Source organism: Anser brachyrhynchus (genome assembly GCF_964034855.1).
Source record: "Anser brachyrhynchus genome assembly, chromosome: 2".
NCBI lineage: Eukaryota > Metazoa > Chordata > Aves > Anseriformes > Anatidae > Anser > Anser brachyrhynchus.
Window position 1 is genome coordinate 103711909 of NC_137695.1, and position 19067 is coordinate 103730975.

Below are 19067 nucleotides of genomic sequence, written 5' to 3' on the forward strand. Positions count from 1 at the left end.
GGATTTAATATAAATAGATGGCAATCACTCATTAATTCCCCCTTCCCCAGGCTTATAATGTGGAAATATCTGTATATAAATCATTTATTTCCTTATTTATATGAAAGCGTGCTAAAAGATAAAGTTCAGTTCTGAAGCACTACTCTGAATCTAAAGGATTTAGTATTTAACACACAACCATTCTAGCAAACTTGTCAGTTGCATCTGTGAAACCATAGGATTACAATACAGAATATTCAGCCTAAGATTACAACTTGAAAAGATGAGAGAGAGGGAGAGAGAGGGGAAGGGAGGGGGAGGGAGGGGGAGGGAGGAGGGGAGAGGGAGGGAAAGAGAGAGAGAGAACGAGAGAGAACGAGAGAGAACGAGAGAGAAAGGAAGGAAAAGGAAAATCCCTAGAATGTTATAAATAGGTCAGTCAATTTTTACTTAATCCAATAATATGTGGACAGCAAAATAAATATCAATTTCAAATTAGCCACTAATTATAACTATTACCTGCATATCACAGATACCTGGATCACTAAACTGTGAAATAATTAAGCAGCAGCATCTACATACAAATTAGGATGCATGTTGCAGGAAGAAAGGAAATAAAGTGTTAGGCAATTTCTGTAGCACTCAGTGAATACATACAGAATTATAAAATACGGTTTATTTGACATCTGTTTTCATCATATATTTTACGTGTATGCACATATACATTGATAAACCTAAATATCCACAAGCCAATGGAAATTACATTCAAACACCTGTTTAAACAAAGTAGATATGGCTCACACTGTGATTCACTACTGGGGCATCCAAATAAGTCAGATATCAGGAAATTCAGAGCTGTAATATAACCAGACTACAGGAAAGATCAATTCACCAAGAGAATAATGCAATACTCTCACAAATGCTGGGAATTTAATTGTGCCCTTAAGGACAGTGAAGCATCCTCAGTTATTAAATTTTGGTCGCTATGTTATACTATAAAATAGAGACTCAGGGATGGGCTTAGCAGGCCCATCACATATAATACACTCCTTCACATATAAATAAATAAATAAAACTTTGAATAACTATATCATAAAGATTAATTGACTTGTTACTAATTCCCATTGCTTAATGCAAAATAAATCAATAGTAAGTAAATCCAACACTGTAGCTACCCAGTGATGCATCTCACTCTACTTTAGCTAACTATTTCTCCAGTTGAAGTTCCCAAGTGACTAGTAGGAACAATTAGTTGTGCCTTTAACTCAATCAAATTTTAGTAATGGACACATCCATTATAGGACTATGCAAGTGTAGCACTCATGGAGCATAAGTTATCCTTTAGAAGCAATTAGTTTTCTACTGTGGCTATCATGGGAATCACCCAAGACTTGGCTGATTTTGAATAATGTGATACTTTGCTTTGTGTTTTCGTAAGTTTCAAAATCAACACAAAATTTCCTAATAGGTTCAGAAAGTGCATTCCTACAGAACCTGAACTTTGGAATAATTTTCTTTGGTTGTGAATTGTCATCGTCTTCCCTGCAGCTGAAGCCAATGCTTTGTAGTCTCAAGGTAGGTAAGCATGCCATTAGTCCATTTACATCTTCATGAAGGTTATCACTTTCAGTACCAGGAAGCTAGTTTCTCATCCAAAAATATTTTTGTCCCAAAGTTAACTCGAATGTCAACATGTCTATTAGCTTACTAAAGACATACCATTGAACTTCATTTTTTAATTCTTAATTGGGCATATATATGTAATGAAGCTCTATAATAAAAAAGACTTACATGTTTGTGTCCATGTATAAGAGGTGATGATATTGCCCTTCTTCACCCATTTGTCACGAAAGAGTGTATTTACACCAGTTAAGTAGGTATTTTTAGAAAAAGCTAAGTATCACATGCCACTGAGCTCCGTCAACCCCCTGCGTTCTCTGCAGGAGTGGCATTGCAAAGACATCTCTACTTGACAGTATCTGAAACTGATATTTGTACTATTTCTCTGTTGGTCTAACAGTACTTTATTTCTTACAGCATGCCTTCTAATACAAAAAAATGCACTTTACATTTTTTCTTATAACATGTAACGTGCATGGATGGCTGTTGGATGCCTGTACAAAAGTTTTGAAGTTCCTTGTGTCATATCTGTCAATCCCAAAGTCGGCAAAGTTCTTTGCTCTGCTGAAGGGCCCACTTTGGAAGTTGAGAGCATATATTGTTAGCTATAGGAAGAAGTTAGCCAGAGAGCAGACATCAGCCATAGCTTGTTGGTATGCATCGAGGATGTAAGGGGAAACCTGAGATGCTGTGTCTGCTGGGAAAAGATTCCTCAAGGGAGATTCACTGGAGCATTTCTTCAGTGTGTTGACAGCTTACAAAACTTTTCTGTTGATCATAAAATTGTCTCATGTAGGCTTTATGTCATTCAATAGCCACAAAGTTCTGTTTTCAAGCAGTCTCTCTCAAAACTGGTTTATCTCAGACCTTCTATCAGCTGCTTTTCACGAATTTGTTTTTCACAGTATAACAGTTCCACACACTGAGCCAGATGATATCCTTCTGTCCTTTCTTGCTGTTACAGTTGTCTTGATCTGTAAAGTTCATCTTGTAATGGAAATTTGGAAGCTAACACACCTGAGATCTTAATTAATTTGCATTGGCCAATGATACCTTTAGAGATTGATTCAGTATGAAGACAAGAGTTTTCAATTATTTTTAAAAAAGGAAAAAATGTGGATATGTTGGAATATGTTGTTCATGTCATTTAAACTAGTTTGCAACATATATATATTAAGCAAGTTTTGTTCTGAAATAGTTCTGCTACTCTAGCATGTATATTGATTAAAGAGTTTTTAAGCATTTATTTAGATTGGTGTCATTTACACTCTTCAACCTTTTGAATAGACTAAATACCTTTTTAAAACAAAACAAAAAAAAACCAACAAATATTATCAATATATATGCCATACTCGATGCATGAGACCGCAGAAAGTTAAGGAAACTAAAGAACAGCCATGAACAATGTAAGAATCCCACTTTCCCTTTGAAATTACTATACAACCTCAGTAAAACTTATTAAACATGTGTTGAAAAACATTAAAATCCAAGAGAGGGTAATACAAAACATTGTAAATTTTTTTTTTAATTTCTATGTGCATCTTCAAAATTTTGATATACCAGCCACAAGGATTTATGAGAAGAAAAAATTGCATGTTTATTAAAAATAAAAATAAATTTTCTCTCAATATGAATTATACATACATAGTATATATTTATGCACATATAAAAATAGTTTTACACCTATAAATACAGATGATTGATTCCTAGGTTTCTGTGTGTACAGATAAGTTATGAATTCTCTTTTTCAATTCTAAGTTTCAGTTTACCTTACTGTTTTTTTCCCCAGTAAATCATGTTTTGTTTACTAGCCCCCCTTTTATTATATAAATTTATTTTTGTGATTTATGCATATTTTAGATTTAAAATGTAATAAAATTAAAATTTTGTCTTTCATTTCTCACTTTATCTGTTACTCTTCAAAAAAACATCTCTTGACATCAAAAAGCTGAACGACTTATATTAAACATCAATTTTACATCAGTATTTTCCAGTACCTAAAAGGGAGCCTACAAGAAAGCCAGAGAGGGACTCTATCAGGGAGTATAGACAAGGGATAAGAGTGTTAAACTAAAAAAGGGTTGATTTAGATTAGATATTTGGAAAAAATTATTTATCATTAGAGTGGTGAGGCACTGGAATAGGCTGCCCAGGGAAGCTGTGGATGTCCCACCCCTGGAAGTGTTCAAGACCAGGTTGGATGGGGCTTTGGGCAATCTGGTCTGGTGGGAGGTGTCCCTGCCCATGGTGGTGGTGGTGGGGTTAAGATGGTCTTTAAGGTCCCTTCCAACCCAAACAATTCCATGACTATGGTTCAATTTCTAGGTTCTCATTTTCATGGGTTTCTCTTGAAATGCTCTGTAGACAAGTCTTTATCCATATAGGAATAAATATGGATTTTAAAGAATAAAAAAGGATATAATGAATAAATGTGATGTATAAGAACAATTGTTTAGGAAAGAAAAATTTTTTTAAAAAGAGGTCTTTTAAAGTCTATTAGAAGAAAGAAAGGACAGGATCCTAAGGTGCTAAACATAAAGGTGATTCTTTATTTAGGATGCTTGAGATTCTTTAGATGTCCGTAATTCTTTAAATCACTAATTAAAGTGTTTTTGGCACTGGTCACTGAATAAGGATGAGACTTGAAGTGTATTACTAATTTCCCATCTTTTTTTCTGACATGTCAGTATGGTGTTCCCACTATTCCCACTTGTGGTGGTTTTACCGTGCTAGGCAGCTGAACACCACAACCGCTCTCTCACTCCCCCTCCTTCGATGAGGAGGGGAAGAAGTAAAGGAAAGAACAACTCACGAGTTGAGATAAGGATGATTTAATTAAAGGAAAAAATAAATAATTAAGATTATTATTAATTTAACAATTTAACTAAATTAACAATTTAACTAAAGGGGAAAAAAAGGGAAAGGGGAAAAGGGAGGGGGAAAGGGAAAACTAAACAAAACAAGTAAAGACTATGTGGAAGTGCAGAGGAAAGAAATTGGCCTCTACTTCCCACAAATGAGCAATGCTTGACCACGTCCTTGAAGCAGGGCCTCAACGCACATAGCCGGTGTTTGGGAGGAGGACAGACGTTTTCACAATGAGAGCCCACCCCTCCACTCTTCCTCCTTTTTCCACCTTTTATTGCTGGAGTGTGACATCATATGGTATGGAATATCCCTTTGGTTGGTTTAGGTCAGCTGCCCTGGTGATGTTTCTTTTCTCACATTTTTGCCCAGCCCCTAGGAGGGTTAGAGTCCTGATGCTGTGCCAGCACTGCTCAGCAGCAGACACAACACTGGTGTGACACCACTGCCGTTTTAGCTACAAGTGCAGAGCACAGCAGGGAAAGAGCACTGCAGGAGCACTGCAAAGAGCTGCTGCACTGCAGAGAGCACTGCAGGCTGCTGCAGGGAAAGTTAACATCCCAGCCAGACCCAGTACACCACTACTAATTGAAGATTCTCAGTAATTATGAGCAGGGTTTTGCATTAATTGAGCTGACTGCAAGTTACTTCATTGTTTGGATGAGGTGCAAACTTCGTTGTTCACGTAACAAGTACTCAGATAGGACTTGCAAAGATGATTCTCATAGATACCTGGAACATCCTGAGATGGAAAGGACCCACAAGCATGATGCAGTCTAACTCCTGGCTCCACAAGGGACCACCCAAAAACCAAACCACATGTCCAAGAGCGTTGTTGAAGCACTTCTTGAACTCCAGCAGGCTTTCTTCTGTGACCACATAATATAAGCTACTGCGTATTAATAACAGACTAGAGCAGTGAAAAACTTAAAGCAAACTAAAAATATGCCCCCCCCCGTAGACCCTCTCCCACTTCCTCCCACCGAGTGGCACAGAGGAATGGCAAATGGGGGTCGAGGTCAGTCCATAACACTTCATCATCTATCACTCCTTTTGTGGTCACTGTCTTCCCTTGCTCCACATGGGGTCCCTCCCATGGGATATCATCCTTCCCAAACTGATCCTACTTGGGCTCCCCACAGGCAGCAGCTCTTCGAGAACTGCTCCAACACTGGTCCCCCATGGGCAGCAGCTCCCCCCAGACCTCCTGCTCCTGTATGGGCTCTCCATGGGCCGCAGCCTCCTCCAGGCCACATCCACCTGCCCCACTGGGGGCTCCTCCATGGGCTGCAGCGTGGAGATCTGCTCCATGCGGGACCCGTGGGCTGCAGGGGGACAGCCTGCTCCACCAGGGGCCTCTCCACAGGCCATAGGGGAACTTCCGCCCTGTGCCTGAAGCACCTCCTGCCCTCCCTTCTGCACTGACCTTGGGGGCTGCAGGGCTGGTTCTCACACCTCTCCCCCAGCTGCTGTTGTGCAGCAGGTTGTTCTTTTTTCCCTTTCTTCAGTCTGCTCTCACAGAGGCCCAACCAGCATCGCTCACTGGCAGCAGGTCCAGAGAAAGAGCCAATGAAACACATAATTTGAATATTTCTATTGTATGTCTTGCATATTAATGTTAAATTGCTACTAAACCTGAAAAAGCATATAGATTTAATTGGAGAAAAAAAGTTAAAGCACAACTTTTTGCTTACTTCAGCATTACAGAGCATGAGAAATGAAATAATTATTTTTAGTTAATTTGAAAAGCCCTGATAAATCACATCGGGCATTCTTGAATACTAACAATTACCCTAAAATTATTCAGTAATAATGTAATATACTGTAACTTATACAATTCTGATGTTTTAACCAGAAATAGATGTGGATCCTTTTAGCATTTACTAAGATTAAAATAAGGATCTCTTCTCTTGATAAATTAGAGAAATTAGATTATCTAGAAGGTAATTTGAAGGTCATCATCTACTGTGTTGGCAATAGACATTCCTCAGCAGGTTATTTATATTTTGAAATATGTAACCATTTTCTAATGGTTTTCTATTTTATGAATTTATACCAGGTTTCAGAACTACAGGCATCCTCAGCATTATTTTTCTGCAGACAGACACCACCTTTTCTCATTTTACTTCTTAGTAGAATACATGGACCAATTAGAGAAGGGCCATTGAAATGAATAGAGGACTGAAGCACCTCTCCTATGAAGAAAGACTGAGAACTCTGTGGGTGTTCAGGTTGTGGAAAAGGGGAGAGAGGGAGAGCGGGAGAAATTCTTTACTCAGGTTGCCCAGAGATGTTGTGGATGCCACCTCCCTGGAGGTTTTCCAGATCAGCCTGGATGGAGCTTCGAGCAACTTGGTCTATTGGAAGGTGTCCCTATCTGTGACACAGGGGTAAGAACAAGATGATTTTAAAGGTCCTTCCAATCCAAACAATTCTAGGATTCTATGATATATATATATATAAAATGCAAACTCCATCTCACACATAGCACTTTAAAGACTTTCCCTTTCACAAGAAAAATATATTAAAAACTTTTGCTATCTCTTAATTATGCATTTGTTCATGTGTGGATGTTACTATTTTATAACAAGCATATGCTCTAAAAGATGAAAAAGCAATTTGGAAAAACAGTGCTTAAAAATGCTAATTGGGATAATATTGCAGACATCATCAGTGAAGACGGGAACAAAGCTTGGGGTTTAGGTTACCTATGGGTCCACTGACATTTATACTAGCTGATGATTGGCTGCTGAGGTAGCTGCTTTACTTCTCAGAAGCAAATATTACTTAATTCTGTTTGAATGAGGAAGAATATTTCTTATTCAGGAACACTGTAGCATGCTGTCATAACACCACCATGGAAAAATAAATACTATGAAATACTATCATAAGAAGAGTTCCCAGAAACTGCCTCATGAAGAACTGTTCTCAGGAACGTAAAGGATATGAAGGATAAGCCATGATGATGGTATGATGACAAGGAATGCAGCAGAGCATTGTTTTTCCTCAGTTAGTAAGCTACCTCCACTATGTGAGCTAGACTGAAGGAACAGCCTCTAAAACATCTGAGAAATTGCTATTGCACTGCTTTATTCAGAGGATAGGATGAAATATGTAAACAAATAAAGAGACACATGGACTCTACATTCTATGTAGAGACTTGTGATTTTCTTCAATAGGAGGATTTTTGTTTTTCTTGAATATATCTTACTAATACATGTTTAAATATATTTGGGAAAAATAATACAACTATCAAATCCTATTTTATCTTTAAATAGGAAAGTATGCATAATGTTATTTTGCACAGTATGAGCTTAAGTCAGTCTTTTTACTCGGAGCTGAACCTTTATTTGCCAACATCTTGCCAACCAAAACACTGACTCTGGAAACCATTATCTGAGATGTAATTATAGTGTAATCCACCTCAGTTAAATGCAAAGTTAATTTGTGCATGAGTAGTCAGTCCTTTTGCATATGTAATGACCCTGCAAAATTGCTTTACAAGTTACCTACCTAACCATACTTTTTAAAATAAAAGTTTTAAAAAATTTAAAAAGCTGATTTATTTTTTGTATGACTGGCTCTAACAGCATCTTCTCACTTCTATGCACCTTAGCTTCTTCGCAACCTAAGAAGCGTTCTGTAATAGGACAATATTATATGGCTTTATTTTTTTTTTTTTTTACCTAAACTGTTACGAAAATCTATCATGACAATCAAATTTTATGTAAGAAGTGATTAGGGCAGTCAAAGGAAAGATTCACTATTATGTTCAGAGTGCACAAAAAAGGAAACTACACTAAAAAACTCTACAAAATCAATATGATACAATCATATTTAGTTGTGTGGCACAAGGCTGTTTTTTTTTGTGTGCGCGCTTTTGTTTTTGAATTAAGGATTTTAAAATGGCTAATATTTAATGAAAAGGTAAATCAGACATGGACAAAAATGCAACAGTATTTACCAGAACAACTTCAAGGTGGCTACAACACTAAACTGTATAAAGGTATTCTGACTGAATACAGATACAGTAATTCCTTAGAAATGTTACTGAAAATTTTGCCAGCTCTCACCTTGTGTCCCTGGAGATACATAGGGGTATGTTTGCTCTTACTTTGTTTAATCTCTGTTTTTCTGTTTAAATTGGATAGCTCAGAAACTTGGTCTGTCAACAATCCTCCATTATTTGAAAGATTTTCCTGTTCTTGCTACAGAGTGCCAGAAAGCACATCCATAAATCAAGACTTGCTTTGAGCACAGGAATCCAAATAATTTAGAAGTTACCTTTGAAAGCAAAGATATTGCTGATGTTAAGGCACAAAATGGGGAATTGGGACATTGATATGGGTGCTATTTATGGTTCAGCTCATGCTCCATGAGTAATGTGGAACATAGTCCCTCAGGGTCACAGTTTCCTAAGTACCATAAGGTTAAAAATAACAGGAAATTTTATTGAGACTTGGGGAGATCATACCTATGGATGTTGATAGCAGCTACAGAGTAGAGTAATAAAGGAACTAGAGTGATAGAAAGAGGTCAAGAAAAAGGAAGGAACAATTGACTTGCTGCAGAGAACACCTCTATGAAGGCTCCATTTCTACATTCTTAACCTCTCCTTTAGGTCTTAGTACAGGTTCCAGAATAGAGTTCCCCAACTAAGCTTCTACAAAGACATTTTCTTAAAAAAAGAAATCCAATTTCCACTGAATTTCAGTAGAATCTGAGTACCTAACTTTATGCTTCTTGAAACATCCCATCTCAAATGCTTCACTTTTTAAAGAATTGAGTGGATTGTCCTCATAGGCCTCCCTTGGCTGCTTGTGGAAAAGCCCAGTCACCTAGTGTGTTTACCATATGCACGTCCAGTACAGCTTATACATGTTACATCCGATGCTTGTTTGTACTGTGTTCACTTTTAAGATATGAAGCTTTAAGGACTTAGATTTTAGTTTCTGAACCATTACTCCACCTTGACCATTCAGCTTGATTTAACACGTCTTTTCCTTATTTTTCCATTGAAGTTCCTGACTGACATACAAAGAGGATAGCTCTAGCTTCTTCAAATATACATCCACAGGATAGAGAAATTGGTCACAACACAGATTTTTGAAGATCTTCCCTCACTAGCCCTTAAATGAAGGAATGGAATAAAGAACCATGAAGCCATTATTCCAGTCTGCAGTAGGATATTACCCACAGTATTCTGTTAGTTCTTCCTGCCTTAGTTCCCCTCCCCCCCAGAAAAAAATATAGTATATAAAAGAGTAGGAGGAGTCATATATAAAAACACAGAAGGATTTCCAGAATTATGTTTTTCACTGACAAACTATTTGAGCAGTGACCTTGAGCAAGTCATTTAATCTCTCTTTCTCCAGATTCTCAAAGGTATCTAGGTGTATAATTTCCATTAATTTGTCAGACTAGTGAGGATGTATATGCCCCAGTCCTCAATGTGAAAAACAGAGATGATTTTACTTCTGTACCTTGCAGAGGTCTTCTGCGTATCTTGTCAAGATGCGTTCATTAACGTACTTAGTTACTCTGGTGATGATGCTTCTGCTTAAGACAAAGTGATTTAATTCACTAATTTCCACATAATACCACTGAGACCAAGAACCAGAAATTGCTTACAAGGTAGAAAAATACATAGGTAAGGAAAAAAATATTTTTACTAGAAATGCAGTTCTTTTAAAATTTCTGAAAGGGTTTTTCATGTCAGACAGCTGGTGGACAAAAGGCATGGAGGGTTCCCTCTGAGTGAGCTATTCCAGTGAGCTATTCTGCTATCTCCAGAGGCTATTGCACCTTCCTTTAAAGCATCTGGTATCTAATATTCACTATTAGAGTCAGGCTATCAGTTCAAATAGAATCCACCTAAAATAAATGCTCTTCCCCCCCCCCCCCCCCCGACATCAAGAAAGATTTGAAAGGATAATTGATGCACTCTTTTTAAATAATTAAAATTTGTTGTTTTTTTTTGAGGAATATAGAAAATTTAAGTGCTGAGATTTTGTTGGAATTCAATACAAATCAATTTTTTTCCTCCTTTAAAGTGCCTTGGAAAAGTTCAGTTGTTGAAACTATTTACAAGTCCTTGCTGATGCAGAATACACATAGAAAAGCCCCACGGTTAAGGGTCTTGAGTATTGTATCTGTATGGGCTGATAACTTTAACCAGCACATGTTGACCTTAGAACTTTTCCACGCATGAAAACACCAACAATACAATGAAGTAGTAGACTTTACTGGATATACAATGGGCTCTGCTCCACTTCAAAGTGGGGGGTTAATACAGAACATTAGTTCCCAAATTAAGAAAAGTCAAGCTTAACAACATGTGAATGGTTCACCCTTAAGAATCAATAGTCAATTTTGGACACTGCTTAGAAAGTATTCAGAAGGCAATTATATGATTGCAGAGAGGTGGGAGATTACCATAGACAACTTGGCATGACTTTTTCAGCTGAAAAATCCAGAGAATTTCAGACATCAGGTAGTTGGGAAATTTAAGGGCAGTAGCTAAATTGCAAAAGAATTCCACTGCTTTTAAAACGTAGAAAAGATAAAATTTACCATATTACTTTGAGCTAAATACTGCATATTTACTTTTTTCCCCCCTAAAGCATGGAGTTGAAATACCTACAATAAGCTAAGAAAGAAGGTGGCATAAGAACTTATTGTTTTCTTGAAAACATTTTCTCACTATCCCCTCCCCCCCCCCCCCCCCCCCCCAAAGAAAAAGCAAATTTGCAAATAAGTTATAATGATGATGTTTCAGATGGTTGAGAGTAAAAAGGGAGTATCCATCATGGAAATGGGAGGTTATTGAAACACAAAGAACTCAGCTGTAACTGTTTTTTTTTTTTTACTAACTTCTTTGCATTACTATTTATTATTACTATTTTGACTTGTGGAGAGTAAGCAATAGTCTTTATTTTTGATAAGTCATAAGTATTAAAGCTAATAGCTCCACAGCTTTTGTTCAAAGAATGAAGAATTTTCAACAAAGTATTCACGTACTTCATTCTACTTAAAGAACCTAACTTCTTTAATGGAACTTCGGTATTTTATAAAAACAATTACATAACCAGATGTGTCGCTCCCCCCCAAACAGCTTATTTGACCACAAAGAAGCTTTGCAATTCCTGTAATCTATTTATTTTTTCTATTGCTTATTCTTTTCAATTTTCTGTAGAATGATAGAAAAACATGAGTACAATCTGTTGCTTTAAGTATTCCATGTTTGTGAATATTCATTTATCTAAATTCTTAGTTTCAAATATATCAGCAAAGAGCATAAATGAATTTTCAAAGGACAACTGAAGGTGAAATTTAGTAAAATACTCATTAATAGATATAAAATCATGCCTATAAAGATAAATTATATATGAAAAGTATCATCAGATTGCTATTTGAAAATTATGAAAACAACCATATTAGTGTTTAAGGATCTATTGATACAACCAATATTAGATTTAAATTCGGCCACTACCATCATTACTAATTCTGCTTTCTTGTAGATTTCCGTAAAAAATATATATTCAAAGACTATTAATAATCTTTGGACTTGTGGTTGAATACAATCTTTAATCTGAAAAAGTTTATAAAATTAAAAATAAGTTTACATTATCTAAAATTTTTGAGTCATCACGTATCTAATCATATTTAAATCATACTATCACATTATTTATTTTTGCTTTTCAAAGTCTTGGAACGCTGTTATTAATTTCCTTGACTTTTAAATCATACTCATTATCTTAAATACATCGTCCATTTGAAAGTAAAAGCAACACTAAAATGGAAATAAATCAGTTCATCCTTCTTCCCCCCCCGCCCCCCCCCAAAAAATTGAGATTGTTTTATTTAAAAATCTGTTTTCTAGTAACAAGTTTAAGTTAAATTACCCCCTAGGAGCTGAACATGATCTTATTGCACAACATTACTTCTGCTATACTATTGCAAAGATTTAAGCTGTAAACAGAGGACAATAGGTACTCCAACTGGAAGAAAAAAAAAAAAAAAAAGAGAAAAAAGAATTTTACCCAACTGGGCAGCTGAACTCCACCATAATCACCCTCCAACACCACGCCCCCCCCCCCAATCACACACACACACAAAGGAAAAGGGGGAAAAATACAATGAAAAGGGCCCAAGGGCTGAGATAAGGACAGAGAGATCACTCAACAATTATCATCATGGGCAAAACAGACACAGTATAGGGAGAATAAAATTTATTACCTCTTACTAACAAACTAAAGAAGTGAGAAACAACAAAACAAACTAAAAACACCTTCCCCCTATCCACCTTCTTCCATCACCTCCCCCCAAGAGGTACAGAACGGAGACTATAGTACATCTGTAGTACTTACCTCCATTTTGTCTTCACAGTGGCTCTCTGCCCCTGCTCCACATGGGGTCCCTTCCACGGGATGCCATCCTTCCTAAACTGGTCCTGCGGGGGCTCCCCAGAGGCAGCAGCTCTCACATAGCTCCATACCACAGGGTCCATCCATCAGGAGCAAACTGCTCAAGCATGGGTCCCCCAGGGATGGCAACTCCCCCCAGACCCCCTGCTCCTGCGTGGGCTCCTCTCCACGGGCTGCAGCTCTAGACCAGAGCCTACTCGTGCAGGGGTTCTCCATGGGCTGCAGCCTCCTCCAGGCCACATCCACCTGCTCCACCGGGGGCTCCTCCACGGGCTGCAGCGTGGAGATCTGCTCCATGTGGGACCTATGGGCTGCAGGGGGACAGCCTGCTCCACCAGGGGCCTCTCCACAGGCCACAGCGGAACTTCTGCTCTGGGGCCTGGAGCACCTCTTGCCCTATCTGTAGGGCTTGTTCTCACTCTTTGCTATCCTAGCTGCTGTTACACAGTGGATGTGGCTTTTTATTTATTTATTTATTTTTCCCCCTTTCTTAAATATGCTCTCACAGAGGCACAAACAACATCACTTACTGTCCAGGCTCTGGCCAGCTACGCATCCTTTTAGAGCCATCTGATACTGGCCCTTATATAACATGGGGCAGCTGCTGGAATCTTCTCACAGACACCACCCCCGCAGTGCCCACCCCCAGCTACCAAAACCTTGCCACATAAACCCAATACACCTGGTCATCCAAATTGTCTTTTGCTTAGAGTGCATTGCACTCATTTGTGTCACTTTCCAGATACTGCTTTCTGCTGTGGGAGGGGATAGAGGGGAATTCTGCACACTTAAGTTATCATTCTGGCATTTGGACATAACTTAGTTATCAACAGATACATATATATGGACATCTTCTGCCTGAATGATGTGGTATATACTTCTCGTTCTCTTTTCCTGTTATATTGTTTTAATGATAGCAGCTTAAAACATTTTATTTTCACTTTAGATAACAAAAGCCAGCTCAAACCTGAGTTTGGTAGCCCTTGACCTGTTAGTACAGTTACAGTCATACTTACTTTGATTTTTCATCAGAATAATGGAGTCTATATGTATTCTCAGATTTCTTAAAAACGAAATATCACAGATAACGTCTGATTTTCTTCCGAGGCTGAAGCTTTGCACAAGGTTAAAGTCAAGTGTCTAGGAGGTGAAATTTTTCTTTGCTTATATTTGCTCTGTTATGACTATCACATGTTCTTGAATCTTAGTTTTACTAATTTGGAAGCCTTTTGACTGAAGTCTTGTTCTGTGTACAGAATTAATTGTATGTGCTTCTACTATCTAGATTAGAGGACTGGATAAAAGAACAACAAAACCACCACCACCAACAACAAAAACTCTTATTCATAGGAAATAAGAAGTTTCTTAGCATTCTTTTGATAATTATATCTAATTGCTTTGTTTGTTAAAGTTTCCTTTCCCTTGAATGAAGTGGCACATGAATCATATCCTAGCTAAAGGAAAATGTAAATAATATCTTGATTGCTTATGTATGTTTTAGGCCATAATTTATAGAGCCTATCACAAACCTGTAGTGTCTGCTTCATCTCCCTTACATCCAGTAACCAAGAATTTTAACGTATTTGCATTGCAAACAAAGAAAATTATTTTTTTTTTCCAAATTCCCAAAAGCTTTTACTCCAAAAAAACTTCTGCTTCTAGTTTGCTCCCAAAAGAGTAATGTCCTGCATACGGTTCCTTTCATAATTTCTCGACCTTACTAACTTCACTTATTTTGGTCTGCTTCAGCTTCTTGACATAGTCCAGCTGGCACTAGGACAGTTTAATCCCCTCACTTTGAGTATCCCCTACCCTCACTCCCCCCAAAGTCCTGTAAGAATCTGATAAAAACTACTGATGAATTAGACAATATGATGTATTTTCTGGACGATGAGAAAGCAGGGTAACACCTCAATAAATATTTAGGTAACTAAACAATGAAAAATTATTTCCTGAAAATTAAATCCGGAGTAATATTATTTACTTGCTTTATGTGGTGGTGTGTTGTATATGTGGTAAATTATCAGAAAGAAAGGAAGGGCAAAGCAGGTTAATACAGAACAATGCGCACAAAATGTGCCACAGAAACTCAAAAAGGCGGTAAAACAAAGCTCTTTATTCCATAGACTGTCACTCTTGCTATGCATTCCTGACGCAGTGATGCAACTTGCATATGTTTTCTTCCAGTTTTCTAAAAGTTGTGGAGCATGGAGCAAGTTGCATGGCAAATCTTGCAATATACTTTCAGCCTAGGCCCTGTTAAGTAACCTCATATTAGGGATAATGAAGGCAAACCATCATCTTATGATAGGCAAATGATAGCACTCTGTATTTTATTCTTAATAAAAAACATAAGTTGATTGCCTTGATTTGAAATTCTTGTTGCATGGACTGGATTCTCTGATTTAAAAAAAAAGAAAAAAAAAAAAAAAGCTGTTCTTCTAAAACTGAATGGAAGACAAAGGGTAGAGAGACAGGAAAATAGAAAGGAGAACCGCAACTAAGTGACTGTATTAGCTGTGTCTTTAGTTCTTTATCAAAACTTCTGTTATAGTACTTTTTTTCTCTGACACCCACGACTAGGAGTAAACGTACTGAAGGTTATATTGCAGTATTTTTATACTGCTTTTCCTTTCTGCTTTGCCTTCACAAGGACATACTCTTTCATCTTTGCATTTAGTCATATAACACTATATGCTATACACTAGCCTCCCTAGGAGCTGCAGTTTGTCCTTAGTTGTTGTTGCCTAAGGTGCTTACTGCAGCTGGATTCCAGACCTGTTTATTTAATTACTCTTCCTTGGTGTACTGCCAATACACAATGAACTATAATGCAATCTGTCTTTCCCTTTTCTCCTTGCACTTACTGTCTTGCAACTAACAAGCTGAACTAAACTAAAAAGAAATAAAAGAAAAAAATGCACAAGAAAACACTTTCAATTAAAAATGGATGAAATATATACCCCTTAAGGGAACAGCCCTTACATGAATACATTTTTTTTGGGGGGGGGGGGGGGGGGGGGGGGGAGGGGAGGGAAAGGCATCTTTGCTTGATTAAAGTTCTGTCCCTGCATAGTATTTTGCACAGTGCCCAGCAGGGGTTGCAACCAAACTGATATGTAATGCTTTGACTTTTATTCAGCAGATTGAATATTAATGCAGTATTCAGTCCATTAGAATTCAAACCCCCATAAATCTGTGAAGGATTTGAATATATATCTATTAAGACATGGAGACTTCCTGTAATGGAGATCTTCTAATCTATTCAACAAAAAATATTTCTGCCTTAAAAATTCATATGTCAAGAGGGAGCTTAAGAGTGTTCCTATGTCTCTATGATTAGATCACTCTTTGCAGGAAAGAGACTTAGTCCATGTTTCTTTTAATGCTTACATTTTTATATGAAATGCATAGCCAGGTGTTGAAGTCCTTTTTATGATTTAGAACCTATTGAAACACATGCAACAAAAATTGCAGTGCTGATTTAAAACTAGTAGGAGGAAGCATTTCCTACTGTTCAAATTCATAAGCTAGATCAAGGGGAGTCTTTTTGTTAATGCCTCCTACTGTTACACATAACACACTGAAAAAGAGGAGGTATTAACTTCATAAAGCTGTTGTGAAGTATTACCAATGACTAGATAGAAACAGGTACAGCTCTTCCCTTATAATGGCATTACAACAAGTTCTGTATTGCTTTGTTCCTTTGCATGACCTCCTTCAATTCAATGAAGCTGTACAGATACAAAAATAGTGAAAGGTTTGTGTGTAGTGACACCATCTTAAAGAAGTGCTACTTTACTAGTGCAACTACTCTAGATGAATACCAAAGCATTTGCAAAGAATTAAAGTCGCAGTGTTGAAGGTTATTTAGTTCATTAAACATGCCTATGTTTTAATCACAGAGAAGAAAATTTTTTATTGTTATTGATTTTTTTCTCCCTTACCACCCCCAATTTTGAATCCATTTTTAAAGTTTACGGATTCCTTTACAGTATACCCAAGTCTTGCTATACTGTGAGAGCTGAAACATATATGGAACTAATTGGTAGAAAGCTCTTAAGTAAAATAAGTTTCTGTCAGGCTGATACAAAGGTCAGAATGCCCTGTTGGTTCTGAAGTCTTAATCAAGCGACAGCAAATGCACCATATATAGGAATGAAAGAGCACAGAACAAATGCATGGACAACTAAGACATTGACTTGAACACGATTTATAGTTCTTGAAGGGAGGAGCTGAGTGGTAAGATGATACAGAAAATGCAAATGTCATGCTTAAGGAAAATTTGCGTTAAAATGTGAGAAAGACTACCTCAGACATGTCAGTGTCAACATCTGCTACTGTTAATGATGCCTGGACACTTCCCATGTATGAAGTCTTTTCAAAAAACAAAACAAAACAAAAACAAACAAACAAACAAAAAAGTTTCAGAGACTCCAAATTGTATATCTTTCAGAAATAAACTTTTCTTTTTCCTCCTCCTGTGATTTACATATGTTTATTATTTTAAAGGCCTAGGAAATGCATTGCCTTTCAGAGCTAAGTCTGATCCTATGAAGAGCTCAATGCCCTTGTCTCCTCTTGACAGCAAACACCTATTTGGAGGGGGCCAAAGGTGTTACATTGAAGAATAAGCTATGAAAACAGCATTTTATTTACAGCAAGGGATATAAAATATAGATGAAATAGAGGAAGATTACAAAGACTGCATGAAAATAGTAACTTAAAAAATAAATTGGCTTCATATACTTGAATACATGTGTCCAGAATATAGCTGGAGATGAACGAGAGAATATTCCGCATCAACACAGGTTGCATTTTCAGGATGTAACTTATATCCAAAGACTGAGACAGAAAATTTTACTCAACTCTGAGGGATTTACTGAACTTTCATAGAACATCAGTGAAGGCTGATCACCTAATTCCTGAAACCACTTCTTACTAACCTTGATGGGAGTTTAATAACTTATTCCCTGAAACTCTTGTTAAGATCTTTGTCCAATTTAGCATAGACTTCAGGTTATTCAGTAGATTTTTCTTTCAGCCAAATTAAAGACTGTTACAATATTATTCTGTGATAAATATAATAATAATAATAATAATCAATGGAAGCACTGATCTTTTCACACAAAGTAAGTAAGTAGTAATTCAGTAGTGAAAAAGACAGAAGGACTGAGTTTAGGGGGGTACATTTTGCTAAAATCACCAGGATTAGATCAGGAAGTATGTAAAAATAAATCTGAAATTTTCTTTTCAGTCAGATTTTTTGATAGAAAATAGAAAATAATTTTGAGACTGAAGCAAATTTTTCAAGTAATGTTTTATGTTCACATTCTATCTTCCTTCTCTCTAGTTCTTGCTTCCCAGCCTTTGTGGTAAACAATTGAGTTGCAAGTCTCTGTCTTTTCCTTAGCTCTCACTTGGAGGGGACTTTGTGATTAAACTAGAAATTGTAATCCAAATGAGAAGATAGCCCCAGTAGGAGAACAGGAGATATACAGACTACAACTCTGTTGAAACACTGAAATAGTCTGATATAAATTAAGAGCTTTTAGTGATTGGCTCAAGCAATTTTCTATTTTAATAAAACTTTTAATAATTTTCACTAAATCATACATTTTCCAATTAAAGATTAAGGAAAAAATAGTTGTTTTGTTGTCTTTCCTTAACACTTCCTATAGTGTTTATGTTGTCTTTGTGACTACATTTACTTGGATATTTGGTTCCTTTTTTTTTTTTTTTTTTTGTTTCTTCCCCGATAGTGGTTTGAATTTGCTATGTATCACTTCAAAAATTAACCACTGGGGAAAAAAAAAATATATTGGCCTATGCCATAGCAAATTTGCAGCCTACCCTGTACCCTAACTAACCTCATTTTTGTAGCCAGTTTTCTCTAGGTTTGGGGGCTTATTTATTTATTTATCTTCCCCCGAGGTTAAGCATTCATTATTGCAGAGAGAATGTCATAGTATGTGTCTGTACCATGACAAGGGAAGCCCAGTAAGGAACCGAGGTATACATTTATTTCAACTTGCTACAATGAGTTCACAATCGAAATCAGAGCACATCTGAAAAAAATGCATATTACTTCAACAATAGTGAAGAGAAAGATCTCAGTCTTATTATCTGAGTATGGATGAGTGAAGCCTAGAGTTGATATATTTAGTTACCAAAGGG